A 21,853-nucleotide genomic window follows, 5' to 3' on the forward strand; every position below is an offset into this window, starting at 1 on the left:
GAAGCACCCCAAAGTTTAGGGCTGCTCTGTTGACAAGAACCTCCACTTCGTGGCACCTTAAATATCCCAGGAAAGAGAAAAATGGATAAAGAAGTTGTGGTCCTTATGTACAATGGAATATCACTCAGCCATGAAATCAACGTCATAAGGCTAGTAGCAGCATGATGAGTGGATTTAGGTACGACGATTCTAAGTCAAATAAGTCACACAGAAAAAGACACTTATCATAAGATATCACCGATAGAGGGAATGTAAAAACCGCTGCCCTTGAACTGAATTACAAAACAGAACAGAGTCACACGGTTAGAAAACACACTATGGCTGCCTAACGGGAAAGGTGAGGTGGGGTGATGCATAAAACAAGGGTTTCAAATTAGCTCAGATACCGTTCCATAAACCCAATACGTAATAGACAAGACCTACTCCTTGCTCAGGAAACTGGACTCAAAACCCCCTATTCACCGCCCAAGAATATATCTGACTAGTAAGAATCTTAAAACCTATGTATTGATATCTCTCTGTAAGTGAGTCAAGTGGGTGTAAAGCTGCATAAACACAGCAGTGAAAAGCAGCTAAACCCCATTATAAAACTCAATTAATTTTAAAAACCCGTGAAACAAAGACAGTGAAAGGGAGAGAAATTCTTACAAAATTCGTTCAGGCGCTGTGATGCCACCTGGATTGACCATATCTAGACCCGCAGCTGATTGAGACATAAGGGTGGACACTCTTGGGGCTGAGGGGTTTGGTGAGGTTCGGTGAGCAAACGCAGACGCTTTAAAGTAATACTGCGTGGTACCCATCGCATGGGTCCCAAATCTCCAGGTTCAAGGGCATCTTCCTACATCGAAAACATGCATGAGAAACCCAGAAGACGGTCCACCGAGTGATCGGGAAAGGTTTCTAAAACGCACCTCATTTCTCATCTCCTTGTGCTCGGGTTCGCCATTCCAGCCGCTTTACTAGCAATCTCCCTCCTTGGAGAATCAGCACCTTTAACCTCCTGTTCCATACAGGTGGCAATTTGAACTGAGGATGAACGGGAAGACGGGGAACCAATGAGAGACTAGCTCTAGGTTTTGGGACAGGCACAGGTCACTCTATTTTCCCATCAGGAAGAAGAATTAACCACGGGCTCAGTCTGCCGCCCGGAAGCAGAATAGGGCCTAAAGCAATCCTGCGCTTTTGCGGCCAGCTCCCAAGAGAGCGAGTTGAAAAATGGAGCTCAGGGGCACTGCAATTCACAAACCTGCAGACTTATAAATGATAACTCTCGTCTACAAATATATTGAGGGAAGGCAACAAAGAGGATTTGAAAGCAAGGCAGAATTGCAGGAAACAGATTTCAGGAGGCAGATTCGAATCGCCTTTAAAGCACAGGAAAAGCGGCAAAACCTCGACAATCATGCCCTTGGCCAAAAAGGGCGTATGCGTTTTTTCCTGAATATATTCAGGAAAAAACGCATACGCCCTTTTTGGCCAACCAAGCAACCTGGAAAGGCAAATCAGGGCTACAAAGAAGTCTCGCTTCCCATCGGTCAAAAGGGCCATGCTGAATAAAGTGTCAAAACCAGAAATGCAGGACAGGCCACGGAGAAACGGGAGCCTTGCTACGCTGATGGGCGGGATGGAAATTGCCAACAGCCACTCTGGAGAAGTGTACGGTGTGTCCTGAAACATTTACAAAACTCAGCTTAGAGAGCATAGGGCACTTCCAGTCATGGGCGTATAAATTGGGAAAACTAAAAATCAGCAAGACAGAAGCACCCCAAAGTTTAGGGCTGCTCTGTTGACAAGAACCTCCACTTCGTTACACCTTAAATATCCCAGGAAAGAGAAAAATGGATAAAGAAGTTGTGGTCCTTATGTACAATGGAATATCACTCAGCCATGAAATCAACGTCATAAGGCTAGTAGCAGCATGATGAGTGGATTTAGGTACGACGATTCTAAGTGCAATAAGTCACACAGAAAAAGACACTTATCATAAGATATCACTTATAGAGGGAATGTAAAAACCGCTACCCTTGAACTGAATTACAAAACAGAACAGAGTCACACGGTTAGAAAACACACTATGGCTGCCTAACGGGAAAGGTGAGGTGGGGTGATGCATAAAACAAGGGTTTCAAATTAGCTCAGATACCGTTCCATAAACCCAATACGTAATAGACAAGACCTACTCCTTGCTCAGGGAACTGGACTCAACACCCCCTATTCACCGCCCAAGAATATATCTGACTAGTAAGAATCTTAAAACCTATGTATTGATATCTCTCTGTAAGTGAGTCAAGTGGGTGTAAAGCTGCATAAACACAGCAGTGAAAAGCAGCTAAACCCCATTATAAAACTCAATTAATTTTAAAAACCCGTGAAACAAAGACAGTGAAAGGGAGAGAAATTCTTACAAAATTCGTTCAGGCGCTGTGATGCCACCTGGATTGACCATATCTAGACCCGCAGCTGATTGAGACATAAGGGTGGACACTCTTGGGGCTGAGGGGTTTGGTGAGGTTCGGTGAGCAAACGCAGACGCTTTAAAGTAATACTGCGTGGTACCCATCGCATGGGTCCCAAATCTCCAGGTTCAAGGGCATCTTCCTACATCGAAAACATGCATGAGAAACCCAGAAGATGGTCCACCGAGTGATCGGGAAAGGTTTCTAAAACGCACCTCATTTCTCGTCTGATGGTGCTCGGGTTCGCCATTCCAGCCGCTTTACTAGCAATCTCCCTTCTTGCAGAATCAGCACCTTTAACCTCCTGTTCCATACAGGTGGCAATTTGAACTGAGGATGAACGGGAAGACGGGGAACCAATGAGAGACTAGCTCTAGGTGTTGGGACAGGCACAGGTCACTCTATTTTCCCATCAGGAAGAAGAATTAACCACAGGCTCAGTCTGCCGCCCGGAAGCAGAATAGGGCCTAAAGCAATCCTGCGCTTTTGCGGCCAGCTCCCAAGAGAGCGAGTTGAAAAATGGAGCTCAGGGGCACTGCAATTCACAAACCTGCAGACTTATAAATGATAACTCTCGTCTACAAATATATTGAGGGAAGGCAACAAAGAGGATTTGAAAGCAAGGCAGAATTGCAGGAAACAGATTTCAGGAGGCAGATTCGAATCGCCTTTAAAGCACAGGAAAAGCGGCAAAACCTCGACAATGATGCCCTTGGCCAAAAAGGGCGTATGCGTTTTTTCCTGAATATATTCAGGAAAAAACGCATACGCCCTTTTTGGCCAACCAAGCAACCTGGAAAGGCAAATCAGCGCTACAAAGAAGTCTCGCTTCCCATCGGTCAAAAGGGCCATGCTGAATAAAGTGTCAAAACCAGAAATGCAGGACAGGCCACGGAGAAACGGGAGCCTTGCTACGCTGATGGGCGGGATGTAAATTGCCAACAGCCACTCTGGAGAAGTGTACGGTGTGTCCTGAAACATTTACAAAACTCAGCTTAGAGAGCATAGGGCACTTCCACTCATGGGCGTATAAATTGGGAAAACTAAAAATCAGCAAGACACAAGCACCCCAAAGTTTAGGGCTGCTCTGTTGACAAGAACCTCCACTTCGTTGCACCTTAAATATCCCAGGAAAGAGAAAAATGGATAAAGAAGTTGTGGTCCTTATGTACAATGGAATATCACTCAGCCATGAAATCAACGTCATAAGGCTAGTAGCAGCATGATGAGTGGATTTAGGTACGACGATTCTAAGTCAAATAAGTCACACAGAAAAAGACACTTATCATAAGATATCACCGATAGAGGGAATGTAAAAACCGCTGCCCTTGAACTGAATTACAAAACAGAACAGAGTCACACGGTTAGAAAACACACTATGGCTGCCTAACGGGAAAGGTGAGGTGGCGTGATGCATAAAATAAGGGTTTCAAATTAGCTCAGATACCGTTCCATAAACCCAATACGTAATAGACAAGACCTACTCCTTGCTCAGGGAACTGGACTCACCACCCCCTATTCACCGCCCAAGAGTATATCTGACTAGTAAGAATCTTAAAACCTATGTATTGATATCTCTCTGTAAATGAGTCAAGTGGGTGTAAAGCTGCATAAACACAGCAGTGAAAAGCAGCTAAACCCCATTATAAAACTCAATTAATTTTAAAAACCCGTGAAACAAAGACAGTGAAAGGGAGAGAAATTCTCACAAAATTCGTTCAGGCGCTGTGATGCCACCTGGATTGACCATATCTAGACCCGCAGCTGATTGAGACATAAGGGTGGACACTCTTGGGGCTGAGGGGTTTGGTGAGGTTCGGTGAGCAAACGCAGACGCTTTAAAGTAATACTGCGTGGTACCCATCCCATGGGTCCCAAATCTCCAGGTTCAAGGGCATCTGCCTACATCGAAAACATGCATGAGAAACCCAGAAGATGGTCCACCGAGTGATCGGGAAAGGTTTCTAAAACGCACCTCATTTCTCGTCTGATGGTGCTCGGGTTCGCCATTCCAGCCGCTTTACTAGCAATCTCCCTCCTTGCAGAATCAGCACCTTTAACCTCCTGTTCCATACAGGTGGCAATTTGAACTGAGGATGAACGGGAAGACGGGGAACCAATGAGAGACTAGCTCTAGGTGTTGGGACAGGCACAGGTCACTCTATTTTCCCATCAGGAAGAAGAATTAACCACAGGCTCAGTCTGCCGCCCGGAAGCAGAATAGGGCCTAAAGCAATCCTGCGCTTTTGCGGCCAGCTCCCAAGAGAGCGAGTTGAAAAATGGAGCTCAGGGGCACTGCAATTCACAAACCTGCAGACTTATAAATGATAACTCTCGTCTACAAATATATTGAGGGAAGGCAACAAAGAGGATTTGAAAGCAAGGCAGAATTGCAGGAAACAGATTTCAGGAGGCAGATTCGAATCGCCTTTAAAGCACAGGAAAAGCGGCAAAACCTCGACAATGATGCCCTTGGCCAAAAAGGGCGTATGCGTTTTTTCCTGAATATATTCAGGAAAAAACGCATACGCCCTTTTTGGCCAACCAAGCAACCTGGAAAGGCAAATCATCGCTACAAAGAAGTCTCGCTTCCCATCGGTCAAAAGGGCCATGCTGAATAAAGTGTCAAAACCAGAAATGCAGGACAGGCCACGGAGAAACGGGAGCCTTGCTACGCTGATGGGCGGGATGTAAATTGCCAACAGCCACTCTGGAGAAGTGTACGGTGTGTCCTGAAACATTTACAAAACTCAGCTTAGAGAGCATAGGGCACTTCCACTCATGGGCGTATAAATTGGGAAAACTAAAAATCAGCAAGACACAAGCACCCCAAAGTTTAGGGCTGCTCTGTTGACAAGAACCTCCACTTCGTTGCACCTTAAATATCCCAGGAAAGAGAAAAATGGATAAAGAAGTTGTGGTCCTTATGTACAATGGAATATCACTCAGCCATGAAATCAACGTCATAAGGCTAGTAGCAGCATGATGAGTGGATTTAGGTACGACGATTCTAAGTCAAATAAGTCACACAGAAAAAGTCACTTATCATAAGATATCACCGATAGAGGGAATGTAAAAACCGCTGCCCTTGAACTGAATTACAAAACAGAACAGAGTCACACGGTTAGAAAACACACTATGGCTGCCTAACGGGAAAGGTGAGGTGGGGTGATGCATAAAACAAGGGTTTCAAATTAGCTCAGATACCGTTCCATAAACCCAATACGTAATAGACAAGACCTACTCCTTGCTCAGGGAACTGGACTCACCACCCCCTATTCACCGCCCAAGAGTATATCTGACTAGTAAGAATCTTAAAACCTATGTATTGATATCTCTCTGTAAGTGAGTCAAGTGGGTGTAAAGCTGCATAAACACAGCAGTGAAAAGCAGCTAAACCCCATTATAAAACTCAATTAATTTTAAAAACCCGTGAAACAAAGACAGTGAAAGAGAGAGAAATTCTCACAAAATTCGTTCAGGCGCTGTGATGCCACCTGGATTGACCATATCTAGACCCGCAGCTGATTGAGACATAAGGGTGGACACTCTTGGGGCTGAGGGGTTTGGTGAGGTTCGGTGAGCAAACGCAGACGCTTTAAAGTAATACTGCGTGGTACCCATCCCATGGGTCCCAAATCTCCAGGTTCAAGGGCATCTTCCTACATCGAAAACATGCATGAGAAACCCAGAAGATGGTCCACCGAGTGATCGGGAAAGGTTTCTAAAACGCACCTCATTTCTCGTCTCCTTGTGCTCGGGTTCGCCATTCCAGCCGCTTTACTAGCAATCTCCCTCCTTGCAGAATCAGCACCTTTAACCTCCTGTTCCATACAGGTGGCAATTTGAACTGAGGGTGAACGGGAAGACGGGGAACCAATGAGAGACTAGCTCTAGGTGTTGGGACAGGCACAGGTCACTCTATTTTCCCATCAGGAAGAAGAATTAACCACAGGCTCAGTCTGCCGCCCGGAAGCAGAATAGGGCCTAAAGCAATCCTGCGCTTTTGCGGCCAGCTCCCAAGAGAGCGAGTTGAAAAATGGAGCTCAGGGGCACTGCAATTCACAAACCTGCAGACTTATAAATGATAACTCTCGTCTACAAATATATTGAGGGAAGGCAACAAAGAGGATTTGAAAGCAAGGCAGAATTGCAGGAAACAGATTTCAGGAGGCAGATTCGAATCGCCTTTAAAGCACAGGAAAAGCGGCAAAACCTCGACAATGATGCCCTTGGCCAAAAAGGGCGTATGCGTTTTTTCCTGAATATATTCAGGAAAAAACGCATACGCCCTTTTTGGCCAACCAAGCAACCTGGAAAGGCAAATCAGCGCTACAAAGAAGTCTCGCTTCCCATCGGTCAAAAGGGCCATGCTGAATAAAGTGTCAAAACCAGAAATGCAGGACAGGCCACGGAGAAACGGGAGCCTTGCTACGCTGATGGGCGGGATGTAAATTGCCAACAGCCACTCTGGAGAAGTGTACGGTGTGTCCTGAAACATTTACAAAACTCAGCTTAGAGAGCATAGGGCACTTCCACTCATGGGCGTATAAATTGGGAAAACTAAAAATCAGCAAGACACAAGCACCCCAAAGTTTAGGGCTGCTCTGTTGACAAGAACCTCCACTTCGTGGCACCTTAAATATCCCAGGAAAGAGAAAAATGGATAAAGAAGTTGTGGTCCTTATGTACAATGGAATATCACTCAGCCATGAAATCAACGTCATAAGGCTAGTAGCAGCATGATGAGTGGATTTAGGTACGACGATTCTAAGTCAAATAAGTCACACAGAAAAAGACACTTATCATAAGATATCACCGATAGAGGGAATGTAAAAACCGCTGCCCTTGAACTGAATTACAAAACAGAACAGAGTCACACGGTTAGAAAACACACTATGGCTGCCTAACGGGAAAGGTGAGGTGGGGTGATGCATAAAACAAGGGTTTCAAATTAGCTCAGATACCGTTCCATAAACCCAATACGTAATAGACAAGACCTACTCCTTGCTCAGGAAACTGGACTCAACACCCCCTATTCACCGCCCAAGAATATATCTGACTAGTAAGAATCTTAAAACCTATGTATTGATATCTCTCTGTAAGTGAGTCAAGTGGGTGTAAAGCTGCATAAACACAGCAGTGAAAAGCAGCTAAACCCCATTATAAAACTCAATTAATTTTAAAAACCCGTGAAACAAAGACAGTGAAAGGGAGAGAAATTCTTACAAAATTCGTTCAGGCGCTGTGATGCCACCTGGATTGACCATATCTAGACCCGCAGCTGATTGAGACATAAGGGTGGACACTCTTGGGGCTGAGGGGTTTGGTGAGGTTCGGTGAGCAAACGCAGACGCTTTAAAGTAATACTGCGTGGTACCCATCGCATGGGTCCCAAATCTCCAGGTTCAAGGGCATCTTCCTACATCGAAAACATGCATGAGAAACCCAGAAGACGGTCCACCGAGTGATCGGGAAAGGTTTCTAAAACGCACCTCATTTCTCATCTCCTTGTGCTCGGGTTCGCCATTCCAGCCGCTTTACTAGCAATCTCCCTCCTTGGAGAATCAGCACCTTTAACCTCCTGTTCCATACAGGTGGCAATTTGAACTGAGGATGAACGGGAAGACGGGGAACCAATGAGAGACTAGCTCTAGGTGTTGGGACAGGCACAGGTCACTCTATTTTCCCATCAGGAAGAAGAATTAACCACAGGCTCAGTCTGCCGCCCGGAAGCAGAATAGGGCCTAAAGCAATCCTGCGCTTTTGCGGCCAGCTCCCAAGAGAGCGAGTTGAAAAATGGAGCTCAGGGGCACTGCAATTCACAAACCTGCAGACTTATAAATGATAACTCTCGTCTACAAATATATTGAGGGAAGGCAACAAAGAGGATTTGAAAGCAAGGCAGAATTGCAGGAAACAGATTTCAGGAGGCAGATTCGAATCGCCTTTAAAGCACAGGAAAAGCGGCAAAACCTCGACAATGATGCCCTTGGCCAAAAAGGGCGTATGCGTTTTTTCCTGAATATATTCAGGAAAAAACGCATACGCCCTTTTTGGCCAACCAAGCAACCTGGAAAGGCAAATCAGCGCTACAAAGAAGTCTCGCTTCCCATCGGTCAAAAGGGCCATGCTGAATAAAGTGTCAAAACCAGAAATGCAGGACAGGCCACGGAGAAACGGGAGCCTTGCTACGCTGATGGGCGGGATGTAAATTGCCAACAGCCACTCTGGAGAAGTGTACGGTGTGTCCTGAAACATTTACAAAACTCAGCTTAGAGAGCATAGGGCACTTCCACTCATGGGCGTATAAATTGGGAAAACTAAAAATCAGCAAGACAGAAGCACCCCAAAGTTTAGGGCTGCTCTGTTGACAAGAACCTCCACTTCGTGGCACCTTAAATATCCCAGGAAAGAGAAAAATGGATAAAGAAGTTGTGGTCCTTATGTACAATGGAATATCACTCAGCCATGAAATCAACGTCATAAGGCTAGTAGCAGCATGATGAGTGGATTTAGGTACGACGATTCTAAGTCAAATAAGTCACACAGAAAAAGACACTTATCATAAGATATCACCGATAGAGGGAATGTAAAAACCGCTGCCCTTGAACTGAATTACAAAACAGAACAGAGTCACACGGTTAGAAAACACACTATGGCTGCCTAACGGGAAAGGTGAGGTGGGGTGATGCATAAAACAAGGGTTTCAAATTAGCTCAGATACCGTTCCATAAACCCAATACGTAATAGACAAGACCTACTCCTTGCTCAGGAAACTGGACTCAAAACCCCCTATTCACCGCCCAAGAATATATCTGACTAGTAAGAATCTTAAAACCTATGTATTGATATCTCTCTGTAAGTGAGTCAAGTGGGTGTAAAGCTGCATAAACACAGCAGTGAAAAGCAGCTAAACCCCATTATAAAACTCAATTAATTTTAAAAACCCGTGAAACAAAGACAGTGAAAGGGAGAGAAATTCTTACAAAATTCGTTCAGGCGCTGTGATGCCACCTGGATTGACCATATCTAGACCCGCAGCTGATTGAGACATAAGGGTGGACACTCTTGGGGCTGAGGGGTTTGGTGAGGTTCGGTGAGCAAACGCAGACGCTTTAAAGTAATACTGCGTGGTACCCATCGCATGGGTCCCAAATCTCCAGGTTCAAGGGCATCTTCCTACATCGAAAACATGCATGAGAAACCCAGAAGACGGTCCACCGAGTGATCGGGAAAGGTTTCTAAAACGCACCTCATTTCTCATCTCCTTGTGCTCGGGTTCGCCATTCCAGCCGCTTTACTAGCAATCTCCCTCCTTGGAGAATCAGCACCTTTAACCTCCTGTTCCATACAGGTGGCAATTTGAACTGAGGATGAACGGGAAGACGGGGAACCAATGAGAGACTAGCTCTAGGTTTTGGGACAGGCACAGGTCACTCTATTTTCCCATCAGGAAGAAGAATTAACCACGGGCTCAGTCTGCCGCCCGGAAGCAGAATAGGGCCTAAAGCAATCCTGCGCTTTTGCGGCCAGCTCCCAAGAGAGCGAGTTGAAAAATGGAGCTCAGGGGCACTGCAATTCACAAACCTGCAGACTTATAAATGATAACTCTCGTCTACAAATATATTGAGGGAAGGCAACAAAGAGGATTTGAAAGCAAGGCAGAATTGCAGGAAACAGATTTCAGGAGGCAGATTCGAATCGCCTTTAAAGCACAGGAAAAGCGGCAAAACCTCGACAATCATGCCCTTGGCCAAAAAGGGCGTATGCGTTTTTTCCTGAATATAATCAGGAAAAAACGCATACGCCCTTTTTGGCCAACCAAGCAACCTGGAAAGGCAAATCAGGGCTACAAAGAAGTCTCGCTTCCCATCGGTCAAAAGGGCCATGCTGAATAAAGTGTCAAAACCAGAAATGCAGGACAGGCCACGGAGAAACGGGAGCCTTGCTACGCTGATGGGCGGGATGGAAATTGCCAACAGCCACTCTGGAGAAGTGTACGGTGTGTCCTGAAACATTTACAAAACTCAGCTTAGAGAGCATAGGGCACTTCCAGTCATGGGCGTATAAATTGGGAAAACTAAAAATCAGCAAGACAGAAGCACCCCAAAGTTTAGGGCTGCTCTGTTGACAAGAACCTCCACTTCGTTACACCTTAAATATCCCAGGAAAGAGAAAAATGGATAAAGAAGTTGTGGTCCTTATGTACAATGGAATATCACTCAGCCATGAAATCAACGTCATAAGGCTAGTAGCAGCATGATGAGTGGATTTAGGTACGACGATTCTAAGTGCAATAAGTCACACAGAAAAAGACACTTATCATAAGATATCACTTATAGAGGGAATGTAAAAACCGCTACCCTTGAACTGAATTACAAAACAGAACAGAGTCACACGGTTAGAAAACACACTATGGCTGCCTAACGGGAAAGGTGAGGTGGGGTGATGCATAAAACAAGGGTTTCAAATTAGCTCAGATACCGTTCCATAAACCCAATACGTAATAGACAAGACCTACTCCTTGCTCAGGGAACTGGACTCAACACCCCCTATTCACCGCCCAAGAATATATCTGACTAGTAAGAATCTTAAAACCTATGTATTGATATCTCTCTGTAAGTGAGTCAAGTGGGTGTAAAGCTGCATAAACACAGCAGTGAAAAGCAGCTAAACCCCATTATAAAACTCAATTAATTTTAAAAACCCGTGAAACAAAGACAGTGAAAGGGAGAGAAATTCTTACAAAATTCGTTCAGGCGCTGTGATGCCACCTGGATTGACCATATCTAGACCCGCAGCTGATTGAGACATAAGGGTGGACACTCTTGGGGCTGAGGGGTTTGGTGAGGTTCGGTGAGCAAACGCAGACGCTTTAAAGTAATACTGCGTGGTACCCATCGCATGGGTCCCAAATCTCCAGGTTCAAGGGCATCTTCCTACATCGAAAACATGCATGAGAAACCCAGAAGACGGTCCACCGAGTGATCGGGAAAGGTTTCTAAAACGCACCTCATTTCTCATCTCCTTGTGCTCGGGTTCGCCATTCCAGCCGCTTTACTAGCAATCTCCCTCCTTGGAGAATCAGCACCTTTAACCTCCTGTTCCATACAGGTGGCAATTTGAACTGAGGATGAACGGGAAGACGGGGAACCAATGAGAGACTAGCTCTACGTGTTGGGACAGGCACAGGTCACTCTATTTTCCCATTAGGAAGAAGAATTAACCACGGGCTCAGTCTGCCGCCCGGAAGCAGAATAGGGCATAAAGCAATCCTGCGCTTTTGCGGCCAGCTCCCAAGAGAGCGAGTTGAAAAATGGAGCTCAGGGGCACTGCAATTCACAAACCTGCAGACTTATAAATGATAACTCTCGTCTACGAATATATTGAGGGAAGGCAACAAAGAGGATTTGAAAGCAAGGCAGAATTGCAGGAAACAGATTTCAGGAGGCAGATTCGAATCGCCTTTAAAGCACAGGAAAAGCGGCAAAACCTCGACAATGATGCCCTTGGCCAAAAAGGGCGTATGCGTTTTTTCCTGAATATAATCAGGAAAAAACGCATACGCCCTTTTTGGCCAACCAAGCAACCTGGAAAGGCAAATCAGCGCTACAAAGAAGTCTCGCTTCCCATCGGTCAAAAGGGCCATGCTGAGTAAAGTGTCAAAACCAGAAATGCAGGACAGGCCACGGAGAAACGGGAGCCTTGCTACGCTGATGGGCGGGATGTAAATTGCCAACAGCCACTCTGGAGAAGTGTACGGTGTGTCCTGAAACATTTACAAAACTCAGCTTAGAGAGCATAGGGCACTTCCACTCATGGGCGTATAAATTGGGAAAACTAAAAATCAGCAAGACAGAAGCACCCCAAAGTTTAGGGCTGCTCTGTTGACAAGAACCTCCACTTCGTTACACCTTAAATATCCCAGGAAAGAGAAAAATGGATAAAGAAGTTGTGGTCCTTATGTACAATGGAATATCACTCAGCCATGAAATCAACGTCATAAGGCTAGTAGCAGCATGATGAGTGGATTTAGGTACGACGATTCTAAGTGCAATAAGTCACACAGAAAAAGACACTTATCATAAGATATCACTTATAGAGGGAATGTAAAAACCGCTACCCTTGAACTGAATTACAAAACAGAACAGAGTCACACGGTTAGAAAACACACTATGGCTGCCTAACGGGAAAGGTGAGGTGGGGTGATGCATAAAACAAGGGTTTCAAATTAGCTCAGATACCGTTCCATAAACCCAATACGTAATAGACAAGACCTACTCCTTGCTCAGGAAACTGGACTCAACACCCCCTATTCACCGCCCAAGAATATATCTGACTAGTAAGAATCTTAAAACCTATGTATTGATATCTCTCTGTAAGTGAGTCAAGTGGGTGTAAAGCTGCATAAACACAGCAGTGAAAAGCAGCTAAACCCCATTATAAAACTCAATTAATTTTAAAAACCCGTGAAACAAAGACAGTGAAAGGGAGAGAAATTCTTACAAAATTCGTTCAGGCGCTGTGATGCCACCTGGATTGACCATATCTAGACCCGCAGCTGATTGAGACATAAGGGTGGACACTCTTGGGGCTGAGGGGTTTGGTGAGGTTCGGTGAGCAAACGCAGACGCTTTAAAGTAATACTGCGTGGTACCCATCGCATGGGTCCCAAATCTCCAGGTTCAAGGGCATCTTCCTACATCGAAAACATGCATGAGAAACCCAGAAGACGGTCCACCGAGTGATCGGGAAAGGTTTCTAAAACGCACCTCATTTCTCATCTCCTTGTGCTCGGGTTCGCCATTCCAGCCGCTTTACTAGCAATCTCCCTCCTTGCAGAATCAGCACCTTTAACCTCCTGTTCCATACAGGTGGCAATTTGAACTGAGGATGAACGGGAAGACGGGGAACCAATGAGAGACTAGCTCTAGGTTTTGGGACAGGCACAGGTCACTCTATTTTCCCATCAGGAAGAAGAATTAACCACGGGCTCAGTCTGCCGCCCGGAAGCAGAATAGGGCCTAAAGCAATCCTGCGCTTTTGCGGCCAGCTCCCAAGAGAGCGAGTTGAAAAATGGAGCTCAGGGGCACTGCAATTCACAAACCTGCAGACTTATAAATGATAACTCTCGTCTACAAATATATTGAGGGAAGGCAACAAAGAGGATTTGAAAGCAAGGCAGAATTGCAGGAAACAGATTTCAGGAGGCAGATTCGAATCGCCTTTAAAGCACAGGAAAAGCGGCAAAACCTCGACAATGATGCCCTTGGCCAAAAAGGGCGTATGCGTTTTTTCCTGAATATATTCAGGAAAAAACGCATACGCCCTTTTTGGCCAACCAAGCAACCTGGAAAGGCAAATCAGGGCTACAAAGAAGTCTCGCTTCCCATCGGTCAAAAGGGCCATGCTGAATAAAGTGTCAAAACCAGAAATGCAGGACAGGCCACGGAGAAACGGGAGCCTTGCTACGCTGATGGGCGGGATGGAAATTGCCAACAGCCACTCTGGAGAAGTGTACGGTGTGTCCTGAAACATTTACAAAACTCAGCTTAGAGAGCATAGGGCACTTCCACTCATGGGCGTATAAATTGGGAAAACTAAAAATCAGCAAGACAGAAGCACCCCAAAGTTTAGGGCTGCTCTGTTGACAAGAACCTCCACTTCGTTACACCTTAAATATCCCAGGAAAGAGAAAAATGGATAAAGAAGTTGTGGTCCTTATGTACAATGGAATATCACTCAGCCATGAAATCAACGTCATAAGGCTAGTAGCAGCATGATGAGTGGATTTAGGTACGACGATTCTAAGTGCAATAAGTCACACAGAAAAAGACACTTATCATAAGATATCACTTATAGAGGGAATGTAAAAACCGCTACCCTTGAACTGAATTACAAAACAGAACAGAGTCACACGGTTAGAAAACACACTATGGCTGCCTAACGGGAAAGGTGAGGTGGGGTGATGCATAAAACAAGGGTTTCAAATTAGCTCAGATACCGTTCCATAAACCCAATACGTAATAGACAAGACCTACTCCTTGCTCAGGGAACTGGACTCAACACCCCCTATTCACCGCCCAAGAATATATCTGACTAGTAAGAATCTTAAAACCTATGTATTGATATCTCTCTGTAAGTGAGTCAAGTGGGTGTAAAGCTGCATAAACACAGCAGTGAAAAGCAGCTAAACCCCATTATAAAACTCAATTAATTTTAAAAACCCGTGAAACAAAGACAGTGAAAGGGAGAGAAATTCTTACAAAATTCGTTCAGGCGCTGTGATGCCACCTGGATTGACCATATCTAGACCCGCAGCTGATTGAGACATAAGGGTGGACACTCTTGGGGCTGAGGGGTTTGGTGAGGTTCGGTGAGCAAACGCAGACGCTTTAAAGTAATACTGCGTGGTACCCATCGCATGGGTCCCAAATCTCCAGGTTCAAGGGCATCTTCCTACATCGAAAACATGCATGAGAAACCCAGAAGACGGTCCACCGAGTGATCGGGAAAGGTTTCTAAAACGCACCTCATTTCTCATCTCCTTGTGCTCGGGTTCGCCATTCCAGCCGCTTTACTAGCAATCTCCCTCCTTGGAGAATCAGCACCTTTAACCTCCTGTTCCATACAGGTGGCAATTTGAACTGAGGATGAACGGGAAGACGGGGAACCAATGAGAGACTAGCTCTAGGTGTTGGGACAGGCACAGGTCACTCTATTTTCCCATCAGGAAGAAGAATTAACCACGGGCTCAGTCTGCCGCCCGGAAGCAGAATAGGGCCTAAAGCAATCCTGCGCTTTTGCGGCCAGCTCCCAAGAGAGCGAGTTGAAAAATGGAGCTCAGGGGCACTGCAATTCACAAACCTGCAGACTTATAAATGATAACTCTCGTCTACAAATATATTGAGGGAAGGCAACAAAGAGGATTTGAAAGCAAGGCAGAATTGCAGGAAACAGATTTCAGGAGGCAGATTCGAATCGCCTTTAAAGCACAGGAAAAGCGGCAAAACCTCGACAATGATTCCCTTGGCCAAAAAGGGCGTATGCGTTTTTTCCTGAATATAATCAGGAAAAAACGCATACGCCCTTTTTGGCCAACCAAGCAACCTGGAAAGGCAAATCAGCGCTACAAAGAAGTCTCGCTTCCCATCGGTCAAAAGGGCCATGCTGAGTAAAGTGTCAAAACCAGAAATGCAGGACAGGCCACGGAGAAACGGGAGCCTTGCTACGCTGATGGGCGGGATGTAAATTGCCAACAGCCACTCTGGAGAAGTGTACGGTGTGTCCTGAAACATTTACAAAACTCAGCTTAGAGAGCATAGGGCACTTCCACTCATGGGCGTATAAATTGGGAAAACTAAAAATCAGCAAGACAGAAGCACCCCAAAGTTTAGGGCTGCTCTGTTGACAAGAACCTCCACTTCGTTACACCTTAAATATCCCAGGAAAGAGAAAAATGGATAAAGAAGTTGTGGTCCTTATGTACAATGGAATATCACTCAGCCATGAAATCAACGTCATAAGGCTAGTAGCAGCATGATGAGTGGATTTAGGTACGACGATTCTAAGTGCAATAAGTCACACAGAAAAAGACACTTATCATAAGATATCACTTATAGAGGGAATGTAAAAACCGCTACCCTTGAACTGAATTACAAAACAGAACAGAGTCACACGGTTAGAAAACACACTATGGCTGCCTAACGGGAAAGGTGAGGTGGGGTGATGCATAAAACAAGGGTTTCAAATTAGCTCAGATACCGTTCCATAAACCCAATACGTAATAGACAAGACCTACTCCTTGCTCAGGAAACTGGACTCAACACCCCCTATTCACCGCCCAAGAATATATCTGACTAGTAAGAATCTTAAAACCTATGTATTGATATCTCTCTGTAAGTGAGTCAAGTGGGTGTAAAGCTGCATAAACACAGCAGTGAAAAGCAGCTAAACCCCATTATAAAACTCAATTAATTTTAAAAACCCGTGAAACAAAGACAGTGAAAGGGAGAGAAATTCTTACAAAATTCGTTCAGGCGCTGTGATGCCACCTGGATTGACCATATCTAGACCCGCAGCTGATTGAGACATAAGGGTGGACACTCTTGGGGCTGAGGGGTTTGGTGAGGTTCGGTGAGCAAACGCAGACGCTTTAAAGTAATACTGCGTGGTACCCATCGCATGGGTCCCAAATCTCCAGGTTCAAGGGCATCTTCCTACATCGAAAACATGCATGAGAAACCCAGAAGACGGTCCACCGAGTGATCGGGAAAGGTTTCTAAAACGCACCTCATTTCTCATCTCCTTGTGCTCGGGTTCGCCATTCCAGCCGCTTTACTAGCAATCTCCCTCCTTGCAGAATCAGCACCTTTAACCTCCTGTTCCATACAGGTGGCAATTTGAACTGAGGATGAACGGGAAGACGGGGAACCAATGAGAGACTAGCTCTAGGTGTTGGGACAGGCACAGGTCACTCTATTTTCCCATCAGGAAGAAGAATTAACCACGGGCTCAGTCTGCCGCCCGGAAGCAGAATAGGGCCTAAAGCAATCCTGCGCTTTTGCGGCCAGCTCCCAAGAGAGCGAGTTGAAAAATGGAGCTCAGGGGCACTGCAATTCACAAACCTGCAGACTTATAAATGATAACTCTCGTCTACAAATATATTGAGGGAAGGCAACAAAGAGGATTTGAAAGCAAGGCAGAATTGCAGGAAACAGATTTCAGGAGGCAGATTCGAATCGCCTTTAAAGCACAGGAAAAGCGGCAAAACCTCGACAATGATGCCCTTGGCCAAAAAGGGTGTATGCGTTTTTTCCTGAATATATTCAGGAAAAAACGCATACGCCCTTTTTGGCCAACCAAGCAACCTGGAAAGGCAAATCAGGGCTACAAAGAAGTCTCGCTTCCCATCGGTCAAAAGGGCCATGCTGAATAAAGTGTCAAAACCAGAAATGCAGGACAGGCCACGGAGAAACGGGAGCCTTGCTACGCTGATGGGCGGGATGGAAATTGCCAACAGCCACTCTGGAGAAGTGTACGGTGTGTCCTGAAACATTTACAAAACTCAGCTTAGAGAGCATAGGGCACTTCCACTCATGGGCGTATAAATTGGGAAAACTAAAAATCAGCAAGACAGAAGCACCCCAAAGTTTAGGGCTGCTCTGTTGACAAGAACCTCCACTTCGTTACACCTTAAATATCCCAGGAAAGAGAAAAATGGATAAAGAAGTTGTGGTCCTTATGTACAATGGAATATCACTCAGCCATGAAATCAACGTCATAAGGCTAGTAGCAGCATGATGAGTGGATTTAGGTACGACGATTCTAAGTGCAATAAGTCACACAGAAAAAGACACTTATCATAAGATATCACTTATAGAGGGAATGTAAAAACCGCTACCCTTGAACTGAATTACAAAACAGAACAGAGTCACACGGTTAGAAAACACACTATGGCTGCCTAACGGGAAAGGTGAGGTGGGGTGATGCATAAAACAAGGGTTTCAAATTAGCTCAGATACCGTTCCATAAACCCAATACGTAATAGACAAGACCTACTCCTTGCTCAGGGAACTGGACTCAACACCCCCTATTCACCGCCCAAGAATATATCTGACTAGTAAGAATCTTAAAACCTATGTATTGATATCTCTCTGTAAGTGAGTCAAGTGGGTGTAAAGCTGCATAAACACAGCAGTGAAAAGCAGCTAAACCCCATTATAAAACTCAATTAATTTTAAAAACCCGTGAAACAAAGACAGTGAAAGGGAGAGAAATTCTTACAAAATTCGTTCAGGCGCTGTGATGCCACCTGGATTGACCATATCTAGACCCGCAGCTGATTGAGACATAAGGGTGGACACTCTTGGGGCTGAGGGGTTTGGTGAGGTTCGGTGAGCAAACGCAGACGCTTTAAAGTAATACTGCGTGGTACCCATCGCATGGGTCCCAAATCTCCAGGTTCAAGGGCATCTTCCTACATCGAAAACATGCATGAGAAACCCAGAAGACGGTCCACCGAGTGATCGGGAAAGGTTTCTAAAACGCACCTCATTTCTCATCTCCTTGTGCTCGGGTTCGCCATTCCAGCCGCTTTACTAGCAATCTCCCTCCTTGGAGAATCAGCACCTTTAACCTCCTGTTCCATACAGGTGGCAATTTGAACTGAGGATGAACGGGAAGACGGGGAACCAATGAGAGACTAGCTCTAGGTGTTGGGACAGGCACAGGTCACTCTATTTTCCCATCAGGAAGAAGAATTAACCACGGGCTCAGTCTGCCGCCCGGAAGCAGAATAGGGCCTAAAGCAATCCTGCGCTTTTGCGGCCAGCTCCCAAGAGAGCGAGTTGAAAAATGGAGCTCAGGGGCACTGCAATTCACAAACCTGCAGACTTATAAATGATAACTCTCGTCTACAAATATATTGAGGGAAGGCAACAAAGAGGATTTGAAAGCAAGGCAGAATTGCAGGAAACAGATTTCAGGAGGCAGATTCGAATCGCCTTTAAAGCACAGGAAAAGCGGCAAAACCTCGACAATGATTCCCTTGGCCAAAAAGGGCGTATGCGTTTTTTCCTGAATATAATCAGGAAAAAACGCATACGCCCTTTTTGGCCAACCAAGCAACCTGGAAAGGCAAATCAGCGCTACAAAGAAGTCTCGCTTCCCATCGGTCAAAAGGGCCATGCTGAGTAAAGTGTCAAAACCAGAAATGCAGGACAGGCCACGGAGAAACGGGAGCCTTGCTACGCTGATGGGCGGGATGTAAATTGCCAACAGCCACTCTGGAGAAGTGTACGGTGTGTCCTGAAACATTTACAAAACTCAGCTTAGAGAGCATAGGGCACTTCCACTCATGGGCGTATAAAGTGGGAAAACTAAAAATCAGCAAGACAGAAGCACCCCAAAGTTTAGGGCTGCTCTGTTGACAAGAACCTCCACTTCGTTACACCTTAAATATCCCAGGAAAGAGAAAAATGGATAAAGAAGTTGTGGTCCTTATGTACAATGGAATATCACTCAGCCATGAAATCAACGTCATAAGGCTAGTAGCAGCATGATGAGTGGATTTAGGTACGACGATTCTAAGTGCAATAAGTCACACAGAAAAAGACACTTATCATAAGATATCACTTATAGAGGGAATGTAAAAACCGCTACCCTTGAACTGAATTACAAAACAGAACAGAGTCACACGGTTAGAAAACACACTATGGCTGCCTAACGGGAAAGGTGAGGTGGGGTGATGCATAAAACAAGGGTTTCAAATTAGCTCAGATACCGTTCCATAAACCCAATACGTAATAGACAAGACCTACTCCTTGCTCAGGAAACTGGACTCAACACCCCCTATTCACCGCCCAAGAATATATCTGACTAGTAAGAATCTTAAAACCTATGTATTGATATCTCTCTGTAAGTGAGTCAAGTGGGTGTAAAGCTGCATAAACACAGCAGTGAAAAGCAGCTAAACCCCATTATAAAACTCAATTAATTTTAAAAACCCGTGAAACAAAGACAGTGAAAGGGAGAGAAATTCTTACAAAATTCGTTCAGGCGCTGTGATGCCACCTGGATTGACCATATCTAGACCCGCAGCTGATTGAGACATAAGGGTGGACACTCTTGGGGCTGAGGGGTTTGGTGAGGTTCGGTGAGCAAACGCAGACGCTTTAAAGTAATACTGCGTGGTACCCATCGCATGGGTCCCAAATCTCCAGGTTCAAGGGCATCTTCCTACATCGAAAACATGCATGAGAAACCCAGAAGACGGTCCACCGAGTGATCGGGAAAGGTTTCTAAAACGCACCTCATTTCTCATCTCCTTGTGCTCGGGTTCGCCATTCCAGCCGCTTTACTAGCAATCTCCCTCCTTGGAGAATCAGCACCTTTAACCTCCTGTTCCATACAGGTGGCAATTTGAACTGAGGATGAACGGGAAGACGGGGAACCAATGAGAGACTATCTCTAGGTTTTGGGACAGGCACAGGTCACTCTATTTTCCCATCAGGAAGAAGAATTAACCACGGGCTCAGTCTGCCGCCCGGAAGCAGAATAGGGCCTAAAGCAATCCTGCGCTTTTGCGGCCAGCTCCCAAGAGAGCGAGTTGAAAAATGGAGCTCAGGGGCACTGCAATTCACAAACCTGCAGACTTATAAATGATAACTCTCGTCTACAAATATATTGAGGGAAGGCAACAAAGAGGATTTGAAAGCAAGGCAGAATTGCAGGAAACAGATTTCAGGAGGCAGATTCGAATCGCCTTTAAAGCACAGGAAAAGCGGCAAAACCTCGACAATGATGCCCTTGGCCAAAAAGGGCGTATGCGTTTTTTCCTGAATATATTCAGGAAAAAACGCATACGCCCTTTTTGGCCAACCAAGTAACCTGGAAAGGCAAATCAGGGCTACAAAGAAGTCTCGCTTCCCATCGGTCAAAAGGGCCATGCTGAATAAAGTGTCAAAACCAGAAATGCAGGACAGGCCACGGAGAAACGGGAGCCTTGCTACGCTGATGGGCGGGATGGAAATTGCCAACAGCCACTCTGGAGAAGTGTACGGTGTGTCCTGAAACATTTACAAAACTCAGCTTAGAGAGCATAGGGCACTTCCACTCATGGGCGTATAAATTGGGAAAACTAAAAATCAGCAAGACAGAAGCACCCCAAAGTTTAGGGCTGCTCTGTTGACAAGAACCTCCACTTCGTTACACCTTAAATATCCCAGGAAAGAGAAAAATGGATAAAGAAGTTGTGGTCCTTATGTACAATGGAATATCACTCAGCCATGAAATCAACGTCATAAGGCTAGTAGCAGCATGATGAGTGGATTTAGGTACGACGATTCTAAGTGCAATAAGTCACACAGAAAAAGACACTTATCATAAGATATCACTTATAGAGGGAATGTAAAAACCGCTACCCTTGAACTGAATTACAAAACAGAACAGAGTCACACGGTTAGAAAACACACTATGGCTGCCTAACGGGAAAGGTGAGGTGGGGTGATGCATAAAACAAGGGTTTCAAATTAGCTCAGATACCGTTCCATAAACCCAATACGTAATAGACAAGACCTACTCCTTGCTCAGGGAACTGGACTCAACACCCCCTATTCACCGCCCAAGAATATATCTGACTAGTAAGAATCTTAAAACCTATGTATTGATATCTCTCTGTAAGTGAGTCAAGTGGGTGTAAAGCTGCATAAACACAGCAGTGAAAAGCAGCTAAACCCCATTATAAAACTCAATTAATTTTAAAAACCCGTGAAACAAAGACAGTGAAAGGGAGAGAAATTCTTACAAAATTCGTTCAGGCGCTGTGATGCCACCTGGATTGACCATATCTAGACCCGCAGCTGATTGAGACATAAGGGTGGACACTCTTG

This window comes from Eschrichtius robustus, chromosome 7 (assembly GCF_028021215.1).
Source record: "Eschrichtius robustus isolate mEscRob2 chromosome 7, mEscRob2.pri, whole genome shotgun sequence".
NCBI classification, from domain to species: domain Eukaryota; kingdom Metazoa; phylum Chordata; class Mammalia; order Artiodactyla; family Eschrichtiidae; genus Eschrichtius; species Eschrichtius robustus.